Source organism: Aulostomus chinensis, chromosome 20, assembly GCF_037954235.1.
Source record: "Aulostomus chinensis isolate RoL2024-O1b breed Wild chromosome 20, RoL_Achi_v1.0, whole genome shotgun sequence".
Lineage (NCBI taxonomy): Eukaryota > Metazoa > Chordata > Actinopteri > Syngnathiformes > Aulostomidae > Aulostomus > Aulostomus chinensis.
Window position 1 is genome coordinate 9,759,189 of NC_141339.1, and position 20,025 is coordinate 9,779,213.

General features: G+C 40.1%; 1 protein-coding gene across 6 annotated transcripts in view; it reads left to right on the forward strand.

Moving 5' to 3' along the window:
- The window catches only part of dlgap2b (discs, large (Drosophila) homolog-associated protein 2b), a 118,407-nt gene that overhangs the window by 21,823 nt on the left and 76,559 nt on the right, over positions 1–20,025 (forward strand). Inside the window, exon 1 of one of the 6 annotated variants that reach the window (XM_086190643.1) lies at positions 10,195–10,249. The exons of the other annotated variants lie outside the window; for them this stretch is intronic. The gene's annotated coding sequence lies outside the window, so the exon portion shown is untranslated. Of the gene's footprint in view, positions 1–10,194; positions 10,250–20,025 lie in introns of those variants that run through there. 6 annotated transcript variants of the gene reach the window in all.

Genomic DNA, 20,025 nt, shown 5'->3' on the forward strand with positions numbered 1-20,025 from the left:
CGAGGATCGAACCAGAGACCCTTTGGTTGCTAGATGGCCACTCTACCCCTGAGCCATGCCTCATGGTATTGATAACCTAAATGCAGATGACTGCTCTTCGGTGAACTACTGGCATCTGGCACTTTCTTGCTCAGGCCCAAATTAAAGCCACAATCAGCAATGAATGGGCCCTCACATCCCTGCACACATTGAGGTGTATGCTATAGAACAAGTAGGTGGTGAAACCTGACAATATTTGGATTTTGAATCAATGAGCAAACTACAGAAATATAGATGATAACATCCGCAACCAGTAACGAGCTCTTAGCGGGCTTGAAAGTATTATCCTTTAATACTCAACAAGCTAGTGGGGGCCCCATTTGTCTTGTAAAGCTACTCTATTCCTTAAGAGGCAATAGTGAGTCCCTGTGGCACCAACGATCCCCTTTAGTTTGATCTTCACCTGTCAATGGTGTATCTCTGACTATAATGCCAAGAATATGTGGTGACGGTGAGGTGTGCGTCTATGTTTATCTTGTGACAAGATAACACACGTGTTCATGGACACTGATCAAGACGCGAGTAAATAGACATTTAGTGCTATGACACACGTACTCGGTTTTGGCACAGTTTGATGCATTAAATGCATCACTTGTGTGAGCAAGAAGAGTAGGAGGACAGTGTTTGGCATCCTGTTGGTTCGCAGTATTGCTAGAGACCCAGCCACCTTTAGCTTTTTGAAAAGGTGTTTTTCATATAATTAAATGCTTGCTATAATTATGAATTTGATATAGAAACAGAATTGTATTCAACAGGTCTCTAAGCTAAACTAAAAAGAGCTTTTGAAACCAAACTGGAACAACTAAATTAACTAATATGCTCTGCAGATTCCAAATTTCTCAATACCAATAAGCTGTTGGAGTGAGTAAGTTTTAATTTGACATTGGCAAGTAGCGGGGAAAAATCACTGGAAATTCCTTCAGCTCTTCATAGTGTTTTTGTGTCTTTCAGCTCCTCAAAGTTTTTAATTGCACTAAATGACTGACCTCCATGATAACACACACAAACACACACACACCACACACACACACACACACACACACACACACACACACACACACACACACACACACAGCCCTCCACATGTTGCGACCCTCTGCCCTGTTCTCCATCACTCCCTCTCTAAACGTGATGCATCCTTTACTCTTGTTCAGCTAAGTGCTGCTTTGAGATTAATACATGGGAGGCCCACTCTGCCAGATGATGTAATAATCGTGCAGGCTTGCTGTTGCCTAGATACAGGAGACAGTAGAGAAAACACTCAACCCAGGTCTTGCTGTCTCTGTCACCACCAGGAACGTTTCCATCAATCAGACCAAATGTGTTCAACACTAGCTGTGAATATATTACATCATATCACATAGTGCTTCAAAATGGGACTTTAACACAAATTGAGGTTGAGGTTTTGAATGAGTTGGTAGGCTCCACACACTCATTCATCATCTTTTGTTTCTCCTTTTATCATTACTTTTTGAGGGCACTCCGGTGATAGACTCCCATCACTACAACTGTGTGGTTTCTAGCAGCCAGGTTCGAGACCAGGTGACTACCCTCTCCTCTCCCTTTATGCCTCATCTTAGTGCAAGAGACCTCTCCTCTTGTGCATTCCTCTCCTTTACACATTCAAGTTCAGAGATGTCCCACAGCTTAAAAAGGGAACCCCAATAGCCTGCTGAGCTGCAGGTGTGTGTGTGTGTGTGTGTGTGTGTGTGTGTGTGTGTGTGTGTGTGTGTGTGTGTGTGTGTGCATATGCGTGAATGCAAGCAATCCAGGGATTGACTAACAGTAGTATATTAATTCTGTTTTTATTTCGACCAAGTCACATGAAATCTGCAGGTTGCTATAGCAATTAGGTCTTCAACACTGAATGGCTCAGTGCCTCTATACTTTTATTAAAATTTAAAGGGGAGCTCATTATAGAGATTTTTCAAGTAGAACGGATGAAGATGATCAAAATCAGATCCTTTCCTCATTATACTCAAGTGTGTGTTTGTCCTCCTCGGCTTCCTTGTGTTGCACCTTCACTTTCCACAGCCCACAGTGCTATATTAGTGCTATATTCGGCTTTAGTTTAGAAGTGACAATTAGATTATTTTGGTGCACTGGTCCATATGATCCTGATCTCTGATGTCCTGGGGAAATATTCAAATGCAGATTTACTAAATCTACCTCCAACTCTCTTTCACATTGGCAGAATTTGATGAAAAGTCTGTGTCTATATTCAGCCAATGAGAATTTGTGAGCAGTCATATTGTCCTCTGTAATAATTTTGAACCCTAACCCTCAGTGTTTCGGGTTCACTGAAGAAAGCGCTCTGATTTTATTCAAATTAAAACAACAAAAGGTAACTTTTGCTTTTCTGTTGCAAAAGCAGCCTCTGCTGCCACACATGGTAATTACAGCATGCTGGTGCATACTGCTGATATCTGCACGATGGCATCCTTCTCTATGCTGCTCATGACTCAACCGCAGACATGAATCCCGTATGTACAATGTAAATAGATCTGGCGGTGATGTTGCCATTCCAAAACTGACACACATCACTGTTAACATATTATGTTTAACGATACGCCAGCACTATGTTGGTTAATTTGAGGTAAAGTTTGAAGGAAAACTTTGCATTGGTCAATTCATGCATGCTCTTGCGCAGCACAAGAAGACGGACAATTTCGACTTGATGCATGTCTGAATTTAGATCTTGTCCTCTGTACACAATCATAAATGTGTCCTCATACTGTTAATGCCTCTGCTGCGAACAACACATTTATGGACTGAATGGAGAGAAGGGAGAGAGAGAGAGAGAGAGAGAGAGTTAAATATTCAGGACAGCCATCCTCTTTACGGGATGAGTAATAATAGGCCATCATTTTGACAGCATCTGCTGCGCCGGTGCCAGGGCTCTCTGAAAGACCGACTGTGACCTTGGGGGAGGCCGGCTGGCATGGACACTTGCTGCCAGCTGTCCATTCGCTTTGAAGAAACACTGTGATGAGTCAGTGATGCCTCGCCTAGGCTGCCTCTACAGTAGACCTAGCTGGTATAGGGGCTATCATCATGATTTCCATATAGCTTCTGTTTCTGCCTCATTAGGCAGCATGCAGCACAGGAGAGGGGATGGAGGGGTTATGCTTTTTTAATTTTTTTTAAAAAGGCATGGTTGATGGCTTAGTCTTCTGAATTTCCAGCAGACTTTAATAATGTAGCCATTTTCAATGTGACAGCAGCGAAGTCTGGCATTTGACACTCTCATGTAGCAGGAATGCTGCGCTGGTTTTCACACTAAATGTAGAACCTGTCACACTCCCATTGACCGACTTCACAAGTGAAAAGTCTTAATTGCAGACTGCCATCGTTGTTAAACAAGTTACTGGGTATTATGCAAGACTCCACATTTAAATGGTATTTAGAGTTCAAGAATTCTCCCTTTTTCTAAAAGAGAATTTTCACCCAAGAAATGTAATTAGCTTTTTGCTGACTCCATGTTACCATAGATGTCTTAAACTCATAAAGATGTTTTTCCTCCCTGTTTAATTTCCTGGTGTCTCCAAAATTCAGAAAAAGAGAGACTGAGTCCCAAAACCTGAAAAATGTTAGCATTGTAGATGCTCCCCTTTCCATTTTTCTTGAAGTTAATGGGATTTTTTTTTTTTTTTTGGAATGAGTTAGTGAATTGTGAATTTCCAAGCTTTAATCTTACCTAAAAATGGTGTTTGCTGGAATGGCTAAATGAAAACTGTGTTAGCGTTGAAGTGGTCATGTTTGTTCAGTCTAATAAAAATTTGTCCACCATTAAGTTGATATTCTGCAATGATTAAAAAAAACACAAAAAAAGCACAATGTAAAAGTCAATTTGGCTTGTGGTTGATGGAACCCATGGTGGTGCTAATATCTGGGTTGGTGCACAAAAATATGACTTCCCTGCAGCACTTTATAAAAACCAACTACATATTTTATTAATCCAGCCATGTCATCATTTATCCAAAACCACAGAGTTCTAGACGCTTAACAGTGAGTCCATGTGATGTGTATAACTCTCTTTGGATGAAATAATGTGTTGACTGCAATGACTGACTGATTTATACGAATGCTGGCACAGTTTTAAGTGGTCAAGAAAATTGGCTGGAACAAGGATGGCACTCATACCATGGGGGTGTGTGTAAGACTGTGTGTGTGTGTGTGTGTAAGACTGAGAGGTTACTTACTGAAAACATGTATTTTGATTTTCAAGCACTCATGAATTGGTGTTTTGAGCACATGGAGATGCTTTTTTGCTACTTCATGAGATCTAGAAATGCAGAAAGAACCAGCCATGTATGGTGAATTTTGGCTATTAAGAGCTACGGCAACAAAGCAACAGCAGAACTGCCAAAACTGTCTGTTTGCAAAGTCAAGCACATCATCCGGTATAACTTACACCTTCTTTATCCAACCATTTGCTTACATAATCCATCAGGTAAAACAAACAAATACTTCCATTTTGGTGCTTGTTCTCAAGCTTGCGCATTTAGTTGAACCAACTCACTCATTATCATCCACACTTGTTCATGGTCGCTTAGAATTGGAGGTGTTCTGAATTTTCTGTAGCACAAATCAGTGTTTATTGATTACCGAGCATATGTTGGATAAAGGGGCTGTTGATTGTACTGGACGAGCTGGACAAGCTGGACAAACTAAATTAATGCAAATGCTGGACAACACTGGAGAGTTTATAAATGGACTTTTTATTGTTTTATTGCTTTGGCGTTTGTTAGCCTCCTGTCACCATTAGCTTCAAGCTAAATATACATGGCTAGCTCTCTCTGCATAATGGAGTCACAAAGAAGAAATATAAGAGGGATATAAGAGGGGAAATGTCTTCATGAGCTTTAGACACAGATTTGCAAATGCTTGAATGGCAAAAAACAAAAAAACAAAACACCTTTTTGAGTGAAGTATCCCTTTAATTATCATCACCCCCAACCTTTGGGAATACCAACAGGACAGGACATTACTCCAAGGCTTCACTCTCCAGGGCCCTTCCCATTCCCAAATGCTTTAAACAATAGTCATAGCGCGATAGAGGTGGGTATGGTCGCTAATTACAGCTGATACTCTTCAGAAACATCTACTGAAAGGTGATACATCATAGTGTTAAATACATGAATAATTACATTGCTTGACAATCCCTTCTTCTTGAATGATTAGCCCTTGAAGCTGTGTTGCAGCAGCGGTCAGCCAGTCATCAGCTAGTCATGGTTGAGCTGGTGAAAAGCGGGTACAGCCGGGGGAATTAGGAGTAAACTATGCATAGCAAACCATGATATTTGCATGTGTAGCAACTCATAATGTAATAACGGCTCATAATGTAATAAAATCATGGGCACATAACATAATAACGTCTTTGTGTATAATGTAATACTACAGCATGATTTTGTATGCATTGATTCATTAGTGGTAATGTTTTTTATGTATGTGTGTGTGTGTGTGTGTGTGTGTGCGCGCGTGCGTGTTTGTGTGAACCACGTATTCTGCTCCAATATTGCATCGCCAAAAAATATAACACAATAAAATACAACATTATCTAATTTAATGTGACTTCCTTTAATCCAATATTCATCTCTACATTTGTTCTTGTATTGGAAAGTAAGTGCTAGGGGTTGGACTCTATATCGATGCTGCAGACCTTCTCAGAGGTGGAGTGACTATCAAACAACTGAAGGGTTGCTGGTTCTAACCTCACTTTCCCTGTTGACCATGACAAAGTTGAGCAAGATACTGAACCCCTAATTTCTCCTGAGTAGATTGGTACCTTGTATGGTGGCGTCCACCGTGTGAGTGTGTGAGTAGATATTGAAATTTCTTGTTGGAAACAAAGTGCATGTGTGTTACAGAGAGTTTCCGACTCTGCACTTTGTTGGACATTGCACTAATATGTAAGTGCTGTTAATCACTAATTCCTTCTTCATTTTTTCTCTTTTTATTCAGATATTGTGATATATTGTAGATACATTTTCTTGCAATTTATTGATAATCGTGTCATGACGCCATCGTTATTCTATACAAAGCATCATGACAATACTGTGTTGAGTTACGCTGCATTATAGCCACCATTCGTAATTGTTGCCACTTGTGGGGAACTGACACAGACAAAGACATCACATTAATACTATCCAGCCAAAGGCACATTTCATTCTGGAGAAACAGAGTCACTTCAGGTTTTGTTCAGACTCTGCTGTGAGCATGGCCTCATAAGTTGTTGTATTGACACTTCAAGCTCACACAAACAGGTACATGCCACCCCTTACCTAGTCCCTTACAACTGTGGTGTCTAGTAAAGCAGAAACACCTCAAAAATAATAGGTGACACCTTGCAGTGTGGTGCCAGTGCTGCACGTGTAAATATCCCCCAGTCAATCACTGCTGCCACAGTGTTGATGTTACCCTCCATGGGCGGAGATGAGCCTTGTTCAGCGGACAGCTGAGGTCGTCGCACTTGTGTTTATCAGGACTTTGCAGTGACAGGCTTGTACTTTCAAAATCTGAAAGGTGAGGCCCTTCTGTGTAATTTAAGGCCAACGCAAAGACATACTAACCCCTGCTTGTCCTTTGACGGAGAGGTAATGAAACCCCAGACATTAAACGCACAGGTGATGATGATGTATGATGACTTTCACCATGCTGGCTTCCTGACAAATCCAATACCAGCCTGGAAGAGCATGTAGGAAATGCAGATGTCATCTGCTTAAGGCAGTTGTGAGAATAATTGGAGATATGACATACAGTGAAGTGTGATCATAAATGTGCTTGTCACCCTTTATGGCACATTTAGCATGTTCTTATGTCTCATTAATGTGTCAGACGGCTCATTGAGTACTGAAACCACATGTGGTTTAATTATTGCAAGGCAGGATAACCTGTCAAGATGACTGATTTGGTTGACCTCCTCTCAATGGCTGTATTTGATTTTAGATTTGCCAGCAGTGACACATGTACTGTAGTGCCCTAATTAGGATTCAGTTGTATTTACAATTATCTTTTTTAATTTTTTTTTTTTTTTACTATAATTATAATCTATGGGTGCTTACTTCTCCTCCTGATGGATGAGGACGAAGTTTAAAACGAGCCCTACCCTCCAAATAGTCTCCTACTGGCATATCTGGTGTTGCCTGGCAACCACACATTTTTGTGAAGGGTATCCTCATACTAGAGGATAATAAAAGAACAGTAACGGCTAAGTTCCTTGAACTCCTACTGTACATGTTTGAAAATTGAATACATTGTTTCTAAGCAAACAGCAAAAGGAGCATTGTAATCATATTCTCAAAACATCTTTGCCCTTTTCTGTCAATCGCTGCAGAGGAAAGTGGAAGAGATCAAATACAGCTAGAGTTACAGATTAAGTTCCGTAAAACTAAAGCGTGTCCTTAAAAGTTTTGGGCATCTGCAGAAAGTTTAAGGGGCAGATGCTCGAGTGGAAAAAAGGCACCCCTCATACATATTTGTAAAAAAAAATGTTACACAATACTTCAAGTTCATTCAGTACTCCCACACATACACATCTCTGTACGTACTCTCTTTTGAACAAATGAAGATGGGTTTTCATAAAGTAGCGATTAAGTTGAATCTATTATAGATCATTGCATGTTATATATTTTTGTAAAGGAGTTTTATTTGATGAAAGAATTTGTCAGACAAAAGAAACAAGCTGGAGACTCAGAGATGGCTAAAACTGGACACTTTACTGGATATATCCAGAACAGATATACAAGGGTCGCTGTGAGATGAGGTTGACTCAGCTCCCCCAGAACATCTGAGTTCCGCCCCTCGTAAACAGTCATACTAGTAATGTCGGACTGAACTGTAGCCACCTAATTGGAACATCCTGCACAAATGTGACCTTCAAAAATAGTCTAAACACAGTGACGCATCTAGACAACCCTGGTGTCAGTTTTACTATCAGAAAGTGTTCTAACAACAAAATTACGATTAAAAAAGAATTATGAAAGACACCACAGGTTCACCCCAAGACCCGGGTCAAGGCCCTGGGGTGAGACCAGCTCTCCCTGAAGTACAGGGATGAAGAAAGTTAAACAGAGGATACCAGATAAAATTCCTTACCAGCTATTAACTTATAAAAGGCTCGTTCAACCATAATCCTGTCAATGCATGTAAAGTAGCTTCATATGTTAATAGGCAACCCAATTTTTGTTACAAAGAAATTGTGGGCCTTTTATAATATTTCAATACAATTTGAGGAAAGTTAGCTTGCTTACAGCCACCAATGAATATTGTGTCACAGGAATAAGAATCCTAAGTTATTAGCTATACCTTAAAATTGTTGACAGTCCATATGAGCATGTGGGGAAATCATATATTTGCACAGTTCAGATATTTTGTACTATTATCCATGTAATGCATATTCATTTTTCTTTCTGAGGTCATGTGATCACCGGCACTGGTTTGTCCGCCAGCAAGATTACTCAAAAAATTGATCACAGACTTTGATGAAATTAAGTAGGATGCTAGACATAGGTTAAAGAACAATCCTTTTGATTTCGGAATTGATTTCTAACTGTATCCAAATCTGATGATGTCATAATTCCTGTGCATAGATATGTTTTCTCCATTTCATTCCTTTTTCAATCAGGCAACACGCACTGGTCTGATGAATGTATACATGAGCGGATGTGAATGTAGCTAAAAGAGTTCTACCTTGTGATGCTCTTAGACTTTTTTGTAATTGGTGTGGGTCAATACCAGTGTCGTCACCTTTAGTCTCCAACAACCAATATCTTTCCAAGTACGATTTGGCTCTCATTTCTTGTGGAAATTAGAGAATCCCTTAACAGTTGTTTTTAATCTGGTTTGTTTTTAAGATAATAGTCATATTTTAATTTGTTATTGGCTTATGAAAAGCAGAAACACACTGTGACTTGTCTCGCTTATAATAATCTACCAATGTACAACAACAATGTACTTTTTCTCACTTGGAAAGTCATTCTGTCTTATTTAAGATATAATGATAATATAAACAATCCCTTTGAAAATAACTTTTAGTGTGTTGGAACAATGATGAATTATTAAAATATGTAACATATATTTGTATTATTCATTCAAAAAATAGAGCTGATAGTGACAACAAATTTTGCATATAATACAAACAAATGTTTCAATCAAAATCAAGAAGAAATAAAAATCAAGAGACCAAAAACGCATGCTGTTAAAAAGAAATGCAGTTAATTTACTCAGAAGGAATAACTATATAATGATCATACTGTATTTAATTACCTCAGTAACAACTAACTTCTATATTTTAACTGCAGTATATTGTATTTTTATTTGCTTAGAACTGCAAATGTTTAAATTTTAACAGTAGTTCAGAGTAGGGACATGAGGCGAATATTTTAGGATAATTCATGCAGTGTGAATCAGTCATTAGTATAGAGATGGTACACACTGTATAGTACAAAAAGTCCAAACCACAACATTAGTAGCATTCCCAATGGAAAATACATTTGTAATCCTAAATAGCATGATAATTTGTATTTCCCACTTCAATCTTTAATGTCATGGAAGTGTTTAATTCCATCTAAATTTCAGTTTTACACTCAACTGTTGTGGTTTATTTGATTCATTCCTGGATCACTCCTCTTATGTAAAATTTAATGTAATCCAAGTGCACACACACATTCTCACTGTGGGTAACATATGGCTGCCATATTGATAATTTAATTATTTGCCATGAGAGAAATTTGCAAGAAGTCACCATCACAGCCAAATGACATGGTAATTGATTCAGAACAGCAGCTGAACCCCCTGTAACTGTAATTATCTCCACATTCTGCTTTTACTTTCATTAGCAGCTCGTCTCCATAGTGCGCAAACTGAGAGACAGCCAAATGAGAACAAATTAATAATAAACCGGAACTGTCCCAAAATCTTTTTTGAGAAAGTTGTCACGCTTTTTGTGGAAGAAAACGTTTGAATAAAAGCTGATTTAATCCATGTAGCTGATTATAGCCATTAGAATAAAATCAGTAATCGGCCAAAAGTTTGCTGATTTTAACACGTAATTTTCAGTAATAAAATGCCTTGTGCATCCAGTAGAGGGCGCTCGGACTCCTCTCACGTCACGCTCCATAGCAACCCGACAGAGTGAGCGTGAAGTAGTGGACGGTACTGAGGAGCCAACAGCGCATACCAGACTAACACCAAGCAGCTTGCCTCGATGGTAAGTTTGTATTAACCAGTTTGTGAAATAAAAAACAAAAAAACGGAATCGTTTTCCCATTTCCCATGACGTGCCTCTTTGTGACTGTCACGCGTCACTGATAGTATCAGACATGATATGTTAGCAAGCTAAACAAAGTTCGGTTAACCTAGCTTAAAAATGAGCTGCCTTGCTAAACTACTTAACCCAGTCAGTCAGGGCACCATGAATAATGTAACGGTATCGTTACAGTGCCTCAAAGCGGTGTTACGCTCACTGAGGCAGCTGCATGTCACCAGACTAGATGAGGCTAGACTAGATAATTGGGATGAGGCTTCGTTGTGGGCTGCATTTATTTCCAGCAGCGCGCGGACTGTGTTTTTGAGCTTCTGGCATTGAGCAGGAAAAAGCGTTTCTGGTCGAAGTTACAACTTCATGGAGGAAAGACGATGTGAACGCACGTTGAGAGGACATCCGAGAGGTGCAGTTCAATTCATGTCTTACCAGAAACTCTTATGACGCTGTTTATCCCCCTGCCTCTTACCTACAGTTATACACTTACTACTGACCTCTTAAGTAGACACTGCAATGTAATGCACACCACGAACAGGCCTACCATGAATTCTACTTCAATAAATGTATGTGAATATTTTTATTCCCTAATATCGAAATCGGCATAGGCCCCCAAAAAATCCATATTGGTTGGGCCGTAGTATATACTATATGATAGTAAATGTCAATTTAGAGAAGAGGGCTAAAGGATTTGGAAAGAAATCTAATAGTTAAAATTTTTGCTGGTATTGCAGATGTAATGTGATTCGCCTTATAAGAAGGAATTTTAATTTTTTCAAAATTTAATTGAAAAACATATTGAAATGACAATGGTATATGTTTAGCAGGAATCTGCGAAAGTCTGTAAAGGGATTTCAAGCCTGTATCACTATAGGACTGCAATACTTCATTGAAAACTGCATTGTTGACACACATTTGGTTTTAGCGAACATTACCCTTATTACATTTTAGAATTGTGGTCTAGTTAACATCTGTGGTTGTGGGGGGGGGGGCTGGAGCCTATCCCAGCAGCCTTCGGCCATGAGGTGGGGATAACCGATTCACACTCATAGCCACACCTACAGTCAGTTTAGAGTATCAATCAGCCTCGTCCCCTCTTGATGTCTTTGGACTGTGGGAGGAAGATGGAGTACCAGAGAGAACCCACACAGGAACAGGGAGAACATGCAGACTCCACACAGAAAGATCCTGTGCTGGAGCTGGGGCTCGAACCCAGAACCTTCTTGCTGTGAGGCGACATTGCTGACCACTGCACCACCGCGCTGCTTGTCTAGTGAACAGTTTTTCTCAGTCATGAAACTATGTTTGTTTAAAGGTATATAAAATAATTGCAAATAATCTTTTTAGCCAGTGGTTACGTCTACATGGCTGACTTTGATCCCACTGTGAAGCCCTTCTGTCTGCGCAGAATTTTGACGACATTACAGCAATCAAACTGCTATATGTCTCATGCTCCAGTTTCCAAGGAGTTTTACAAACTTTCGTCTAAGCACAGTTTTCTGCCTTACTATCAAGAAAACACTCAAAATATGCCTCTGTAGCAACAGGACAGAAATAATATCAGGTCAAATCCCAGGAAGGCACATTGCGATGTCGTACTGCACGTATGTGAATCTTAAGGCATTAGTTGGACTTTAAAATGTTAATTTAGACAACTAGAAATGTTGTCATAGTCAAGATAAATTCTATAGATTACTGCCATCCAGTGTAATTGCCCCTCTTTTACTTAATTGCTCCCCATGGGGATAAATAAAGTTCTCTGAATCTGAATAACATCTGTCTGGACTTGTTGCCTTTTTCGTTTTTCTTTTATCATCTGTCTCTGTCTCCAGAATTTGTAGGCTGTAGGTATTGCATCAATCCTTTTTTTCCCAGCCATCTTGTTCCTCATACACTCCGTCTCACCTCCAGAATACTTTATCAGTTGAAGAGAATCCACTTTCCCTGGGGGTGTGTGCTTGCATGTAGAGGTCATACATGTGTAACAGAACAGACTAAAGTGTGTGGAATATGATGAGAAATCCTCCAGTATTACTGGTCTCGAATGAGTGTGTGTATTTGCGGTCTTACAGGCAGACAGATGAGATCTACCCAACTAAATCAGAGCTGCACTGCCTCATTATTTATGCACATGGTGTCCAGCTTCCTTGAGTAATTCTGATAAATCACTTTCCCTGCGGTAAAATCAATGCGTGGCACACACAGCGCCTCGGCCCTAAACAAACCCAGATACTGCCCCAGATACTGAAGCTGCGTTGCCTTCTTAAAGCCTGATGGTATCAATTATGCATATGAGGGTACAGGTTGTTTGTTTATTTCTGTGAATATGTTACATTTCACTAAACTGTGTGGCGTCAGTAAATAGTTAGAACACCAGTGTAACTTGTTTAGGTCAGCATGAGACTGTAGTGAAGGTACCATCAAGGATTAGTCTTACATGAACAACAACAGCGGTACAAAGACTTAAAAGCAGCAGTCGACAAGATTTATTGTACCCATAGACTGAACTGAAACTGAAAAATCAAACATGTCCTCCTCCATATACCCTCCACCAATAGATTTTCACCTGCATCTGTTTGTTTATCTCTAAGCAGGTTTATACAAGAACTATCTTGCTAAACATCACCAAACTTGGTAGAGGGATGCAGTGCGGGGCCCAGGAAGAACCGGTCACATTGTGGTTAATCTCCCTAAATCATGTCCGTGAAGATTCTCAGTCATCCAGGTCACGGTATCTCTTAAGTGCTGTGTCGTAGGCAACTGGACTGTTGTTTTGGAGACATATCGCCTTAAATCCAGAAGGCTTCTTCAGTTCTATGTCACTGGTGGGGAATTGCAGGCTTTTAAGACTGCGTGGGTGTTACCCTCTAACAGAGTCATTGTCACATGTGAGCTCTGGGTTTTTAACTCCCCACCAGTGACTTAGAACTGGATGAGAGGCGAAACATATTCAAGAAAACTGAAACAGTCCAATTGCCTACGACAGAGCACTTAAGAGCTCCTGAAATAAAGTGATAAAGTTTTTCGGCCTTGGTGGGGGGTCTGTGCTCTATTGTACTTGAGTGCACTTCTAGTTTAGTGTGTATTCACACGGCTGTGAGATTGAATTTTTTATGTAAAAGGCTACTTTTAGCTTTTGTTGGTAGAAAATCCAGCGTGAACTGGGAACACACTAGGATATGGTTGCAACGTAACATTGCTGTTGAATTTATAATGAATTAAGTACTACCGATGAAATTTCATGAAAACAACTAAATGTCAGTAGAAAAGTCTGTGTACCTGGGAGTAATTAAAAGGAAAGTTAGTTACTTCATCACAAGAAAATGGACATTATCTGCCCTCGGTGAGATTAACGATGACTAACATTTAGATTTTGATGGTCTTTTATCATGAATCAATTATAAATACTCTCTAATGGCACCATACATTGCATGATAATCTTACAAGTTAAATGCACATGGGTCTAGTACTACTACCTTATTAATTAAATAGTGGTGATTACTCTGCAATGTAAATACCAAACAACAACAAAACAGAAGAAGGCAGAGTGGTCTTATGTTTTGAAAAAGTTGCAAAAGCAAGAAAAAAAACAAACAAACCAAAAATCACATCCTGCCTGTGTACTGCATCTGGTACACTTAAACTCAGTGGGCCTCAATTAATTCCAATGGTGCATATTTTTGAATTCATATTTTTTATAAATGTCAGAGCAACACACAGCTGGGCTGGCAGCTCAGTGATGCCCTGGTATGAACATTCATGTCTGCACCATAGACTTCTGCTTCTTTCCATTGAATAAAAGGGAGCAATGCGTATGCAGCCACGCTGCTGTGATTGCATCATTTGGAACCAGAGTCCGTCCAGTAGCGATTGAGGGATGGTTCCGGCACATTCAGGGGTTACTACAAACCAACGCATTTTAAACGTTTTAATAGACAAATTCGTGTCATCTCTTTCCTTTGTATAATTCAAGCCGGCAGATGCACATGTGACCACTGGTACTTCCCTCAGAGCGGCTGGAAGCCACATTTTTATAGCACTAAATATCCTTTTAAAACCAAACTGACCAGAAAGGTAATACGTCACATGGATTAAAAAAAACTTGAAATCGAATAAAAAAATAATCCTGGAAAAATGTTGTACTGCAACTTCTGAGGGTGGCTCATGACGGATTTACCGACATGGAAGGTGCAGGATCTGTGACTGCAGCCAGCCACAAGGGGGCAATCACGAACGCTTGGCTTCACTTCTGGGGAGCCAAGCCATCAGTCATACACAGACTATGGTATGCATGCAGCATGCTCACGATTATACAAACATGCAGACCTTTCATGGTGCAGTGTTTTAGTTTTTCAAAGCAGAAAACACAAGGTAGAGCTGAGACTGACAGAATTTCATATCTCTTTCAGGTACAATAAAATAGATATTACTTTATACATGAATAAATCTCTATTTTATTTTCCATCATTCAGAAAAATTCCCATCGTTCATACGCCATGTCAGAAAATAATGATCAGCAAAAACAGGAGCCAAGTATGACCTGGCGAGCTTCTCGGGCCGGCCTTTTCTCGTCAGGAGCAATAACATTTGCATCCATCTTGTTTTACAAAGTGAGGGTGTTCATTGATGCGCGTGGACTTCTTTTAATTTCAGGCAGTAGATGCAGCCAAGCCATACAGCAGAGTTTCACTGGTTACTCCTCAGCTCTCCATGTAGAAGTTAAACCCACTCATGGGATCAAGGTCGAGGGGCAAGGCCACAACTGTGTTCATATGTCATGGGAATTCATTTATTGAAATGAATTGGCTATTTTGCAAAACCCCTCTAAAATCCTTAAAAAGATTTTTATCACTGCCAATTTACTGAAAAAAAAAAACATTTACACAAATACTTAGTTTCTGCATTGCATTGATATTCTAATTTACATCATTTTTTTTTATCCCAAAACAACACAATGCCTTCATTTAATTCACAGACTTTGCACACGCAACCAATAAAACAGTGTGTTACCGCTGTGCTCCTCTTAAATCCATGGCAAACGGTGACGCTCTTCATTCGGAGATTCCCCAGCGTCTGATGATGGGAGTGAAGCTGCAGCATCATATTCTCATCCCAGAGCATAATGCGACATGTTTCAACCCCACACTTACATAGAAAAGAGTTGTTGTTTTTTCTCATCTCATGCATCACAGCCTTAAGAAGTCAATGCCGAGAGACAATGAAACGTCTGATCGTAGGACATGAGAGTCGACCCCTCCAGAACAGATTTTCTTCGCATTTGTCATGTTGGCTTTTTTTTTTTTCCCAAACACCACTGGGAAAAAAGACAATGCGAATAAATAACCAAATGTTGTTGGTTTTTTTTGTAGTTTTACTGGGAGCAGCGACTTTTACTGCTTCACTTTCGCAGTGATTTTCCTTAGCTGTGTTTTTTACGATGTGAAAATTATGTATAAATATGAAGGATCCCTAATATATATATATTTTTTTTTAGACAGGAGAGCGACACTATGCGGGACATCAGTGTGTTTAATTATAAAAAAAATTAAGAAGTAGGGACAGTAACAGACAAAATGTATTTGAACAAGACATTGTGTTTGTTTTTGGACCCTGGCCCACCATTTTCTTTGAGATTTGGTTCTTCGAGGGTAAAAATGTGGGCAGCCTTGTTCTTTACAGTACATCCTATAGCAAAATAGTAACAGGTGATGCATGCACACAAGTTGATTCAGTAACGAGGTGGGATTAGTGGTGCTGCTTTTCTTAAGACTCCGTTGATCAATGGTCTGATTTCAGGGACTGCTAACATTTAGTGTCGTGCTACCTTCAGTCTAAATTAGTTTGACTCACAGGGGTGAAAACCTACCCTCCTTGGTGGCGGTAATACAATAATAAATAATCAATCCATTGAAACAATCATTTTTCTGAGGATTTGTTGTTGGAGCCCAATGCGTATTTATTTTTTGTATCCATGGTATTATCTATTTTATTATATTACCAGTAATGGATGAAAACTGAACTAAACATGGACAGTGTCTGGCAGGTGAAAACCGTGGTTATCTTGTTGCCAACTTGGAGGAGCGGACATTTTTGTAATATACAGTAAGAGCTGAGTTAGAACTAATAAACACTGAGGGAACTATCGATAACCTGAAATACCCTGACACCAACTCAAAATATCTATCTGATGTAGCATAATTTTTTTCTGAAATACTCAAACCCTGACTTCTAGCCCTCATCCAAAAATTAATCAAGCGCTCAACCCGTTAAGTTCTGCTGAAAAATCAATGTTAAGTTGGTATTTGTAGAGATGTGTTTAGAAGAACTGCTCCTGTAAAAGCTCTTTTTCAAAAGCTGCAACACTCATGATGCTTGAAAAGCAACGTATGCTGGAGTGTCTGGCTGAACAGGTGCGAGTAACTGATGTTGAATGTACGTACTTGTGAGAGCAGATGGTGCCCATGTCGGTGCTCGCTCGACTCGCCAGGTGAGCTTTGCTCTGTAAGGTGCTCCAGACCAGCCCGCTCACCTCCTCTGTGTGGGCAACACTAACAGAACAAATGGCTGTTTGAGCCATTGTGTCGTCAGTGTCTGCAAATGTGTGCGTTTGTTAGACTTTTTATATATTTAGGAATGTCCGCTTTGAAGGTCACAGCACCGCATCAGTAATGAGCCCAGGGACCTGGTGGCTACAGGTTCCCCTCAGCCAGCTCTCGAACTGTCTGAGGTGTCATCAGAGTGACAGACAGCGTTGCAGCACATCGTAACCACACAGCAACATCCGATGCTGCAAATTTAGTGTATTGGTTATGGCATTAAGGCAGTGAATTACTTCTATTTTGATTCTGATTCCAGATGTGCACATCAACTGCGCTCTTTCCATCTTCATTTTAAGATATAAAACAAAATAAAAAGATTAAAAAAAAATTACTCAGCCAAACTCAATGTCAGAAGCAGGACCAAACATGCCAATTTAATTTTTTTTTTTTTTTTTTTTTTTTAGAATTTATGGTATGTGCATGTTGATTTTTGTCATCTGAATTGTAAGAAAGACTTCTTTGTCAGCTCCTGAGTAGCAGTTTTTGACTTCCATAGTCACGAGCTAATATGCTGTGCACTCCTCAGCCTCTGTCTTTCATATATAAATTAGGGCCCGACCAATATGGATTTTTGGGGGCTGATGCCTTTTCAATATTAGGAAATGAAAAATACCGATAACCCATATACAGTATAGGCCAATTCAGTTTTTTTAACTTTTTTTTTTTTTTTTACATTTTTCATAAAAAGCCCTTCACCTTAAATGTTTGTATATATATATATATATATATATATATATACACACACACACACACACACACACATATATATATATATATACACACACACACACACACACACACACACACACACATATATCTATCTATCTATCTATCTATCTATCTATCTATCTATCTATCTATCTATCTATCTATATCTATATCTATATCTATATCTATATATATAATATTGGAGCAGGCTGCACGGTGGTGCAGTGGAGTGCAGTGGTTAGCACTGTGGCCTCACAGCAAGAAGGTTCCGGGTTCGAGTCCCGGCTCGGGCACGGGATCTTTCTGTGTGGAGCAATTGGGGACTAGGCTGATTGATACTCTAAATTGACCGTAGGTGTGACTGTGAGTACAAGTGGTTGTTCATCTCTGTATGTTGGCCCTGCGATTGACTGGTGACCTGTCCAGGCTGAACCTCGCCTCTCGCCCGTTGACGCTGGGATATGCTCCAGCCCTCCCGCGACCCTTAATGTGTAGGAGTAAGCGGAAGATGACGATGGATGGATATTGGCGCAAGGAGGGCCACATGGTGGTGCAGTGGTCAGCACTGTCGCCTCACAACAAGAAGGTTCCAGGTTTGAGTCCCGGCTCCAGCACAGGATCTTTCTGTGTGAGTCTCCATGTTCTCCCTGTTCCTGTGTGGGTTCTCTCTGGTACTCCGGCTTCCTCCCACAGTCCAAAGACATCAAGAGGGGACGAGGCTGATTGATACTCTAAATTGACCGTAGGTGTGACTGTGAGTGTGAATGGTTGTCTGTCTCTATGTGTTGGCCCTGTGATGGACTGGTGACCTGTCTAGGGTGAACCCCGCCTCTCACCCATAAGCTGCTAGGATAGACTCCAGCCCCCCATGACCCTTAACAGGATAAGTTGTAGAAAATGGATGGATGGATGAATGGAGCAAGGAGAGCTGTAATCCGTGACTTTTTGTGAGCGTGGCTGAGTGTTTGCTTGATTATTCATCACATTGGTGCCCCCCAGCACAGCAGTTTGACTTGAGGGTTTTTTTGTATTTGTTGTACGTGTGGATGGATTTTTATTGTCTGTCAGTGGTTTTAGAGTTCATGAAATCATCCTGAATGTGGTTCCAAAGATATTGCTTGTCACTGTTGTGGTTATAGTTGAGATCAGGATCCCTCCATCCACTTGGGTTTCATCAACTCTATATTCATAGTCTTATCATGTAGGTCTTAAGGAACCTGTTGAGGAAAGTATCACTTCTTTGTCTTGTCCAGAACTGGTAACCATTTTAGTTCCAGTACCCCTGTTTTGAGTGATTTGAATTTTATAGGTACTTTACCTTTATTGTAATGAAAAAACAAAACAAAACAAGAGTTCATTGATTGGGCAAAGACAAGGCAAAGAAGCACAGACAACCGTCATTTTTAAAAAGCAGTGGAAATGGCAGCGGCTCAGCCGTAAAAAGCAGCGTTGAACCACCGTCAGCTGTCATCCGACTGTTCCGACTGGTGGTGGGAATACGAACAACACAAAAAGACTCTGGAGAATAGTTCTAGAGGAGCTTCCTGAAAGCTACTTCTAATTTCCATTCAATGCGTCACGTTGTTAAACCTGATTTTTTACGTGGCCACCGCACAAAGAGCCTAAGAAATCATCATCAGTCGTCTTCTATGTGTTGTTTTAAAACTCCTCTCAAGCTGTTTTCTGTCTCTGTCTGCTTGACTAGCATCTTATTCCATCTATATATTTATATAATCACATCAGAAGTTATCTCAGGACACTTTTAACAGACACGCACACACACGCACACACACACACATACACATTGTTTTCATGCATTCTTCTTGTAGTTAGCTGTCATTAAAACCTATCACTTCATGCTTGCTGTTTTACAATCTGGTGCAGGTATTGAGAGGACCCCCCCCCCCCCCCCCCCCCGCCCGTGCTCCAGTCTCTCTCTGTCTTTCTCACTCTCTTCCTCCCTTTCTTTCTGCTGCAGTAACCCTGAGACAGATGGAGCGGTACATGACTAAACAGCCTAATTAAAAGTGGTGCTTCTCTGAATTTCCACACATGGAAACCCTCTCCAGACCTGTGACAGAACATGTTGGCAGTGAAGAAAGATGAAAAACATTTTTTCAATTTGCATCATCCATCTTTGTCCTCAATGCGTGCAAGGCTTTAACTATTACCACAAAGACTGTGTAACAAACAGGCCATTAAAAAGTGCACTCAGTCAGTGCATAATGACAATACAGAAATCTAAAGAGTTACATGACTGAATACTTTCACAGGAGACAGATGATAAAAAAACAGAAGCTATCGTCAGGAATGCCAAGCGCTTGGACCAGCGCACACACATAGTATTGAACTGCTAATAAAATGCAAATCCAGGCGCTTTATTGACTACAAAAGTGATAAATCACATCGCATCTGCTG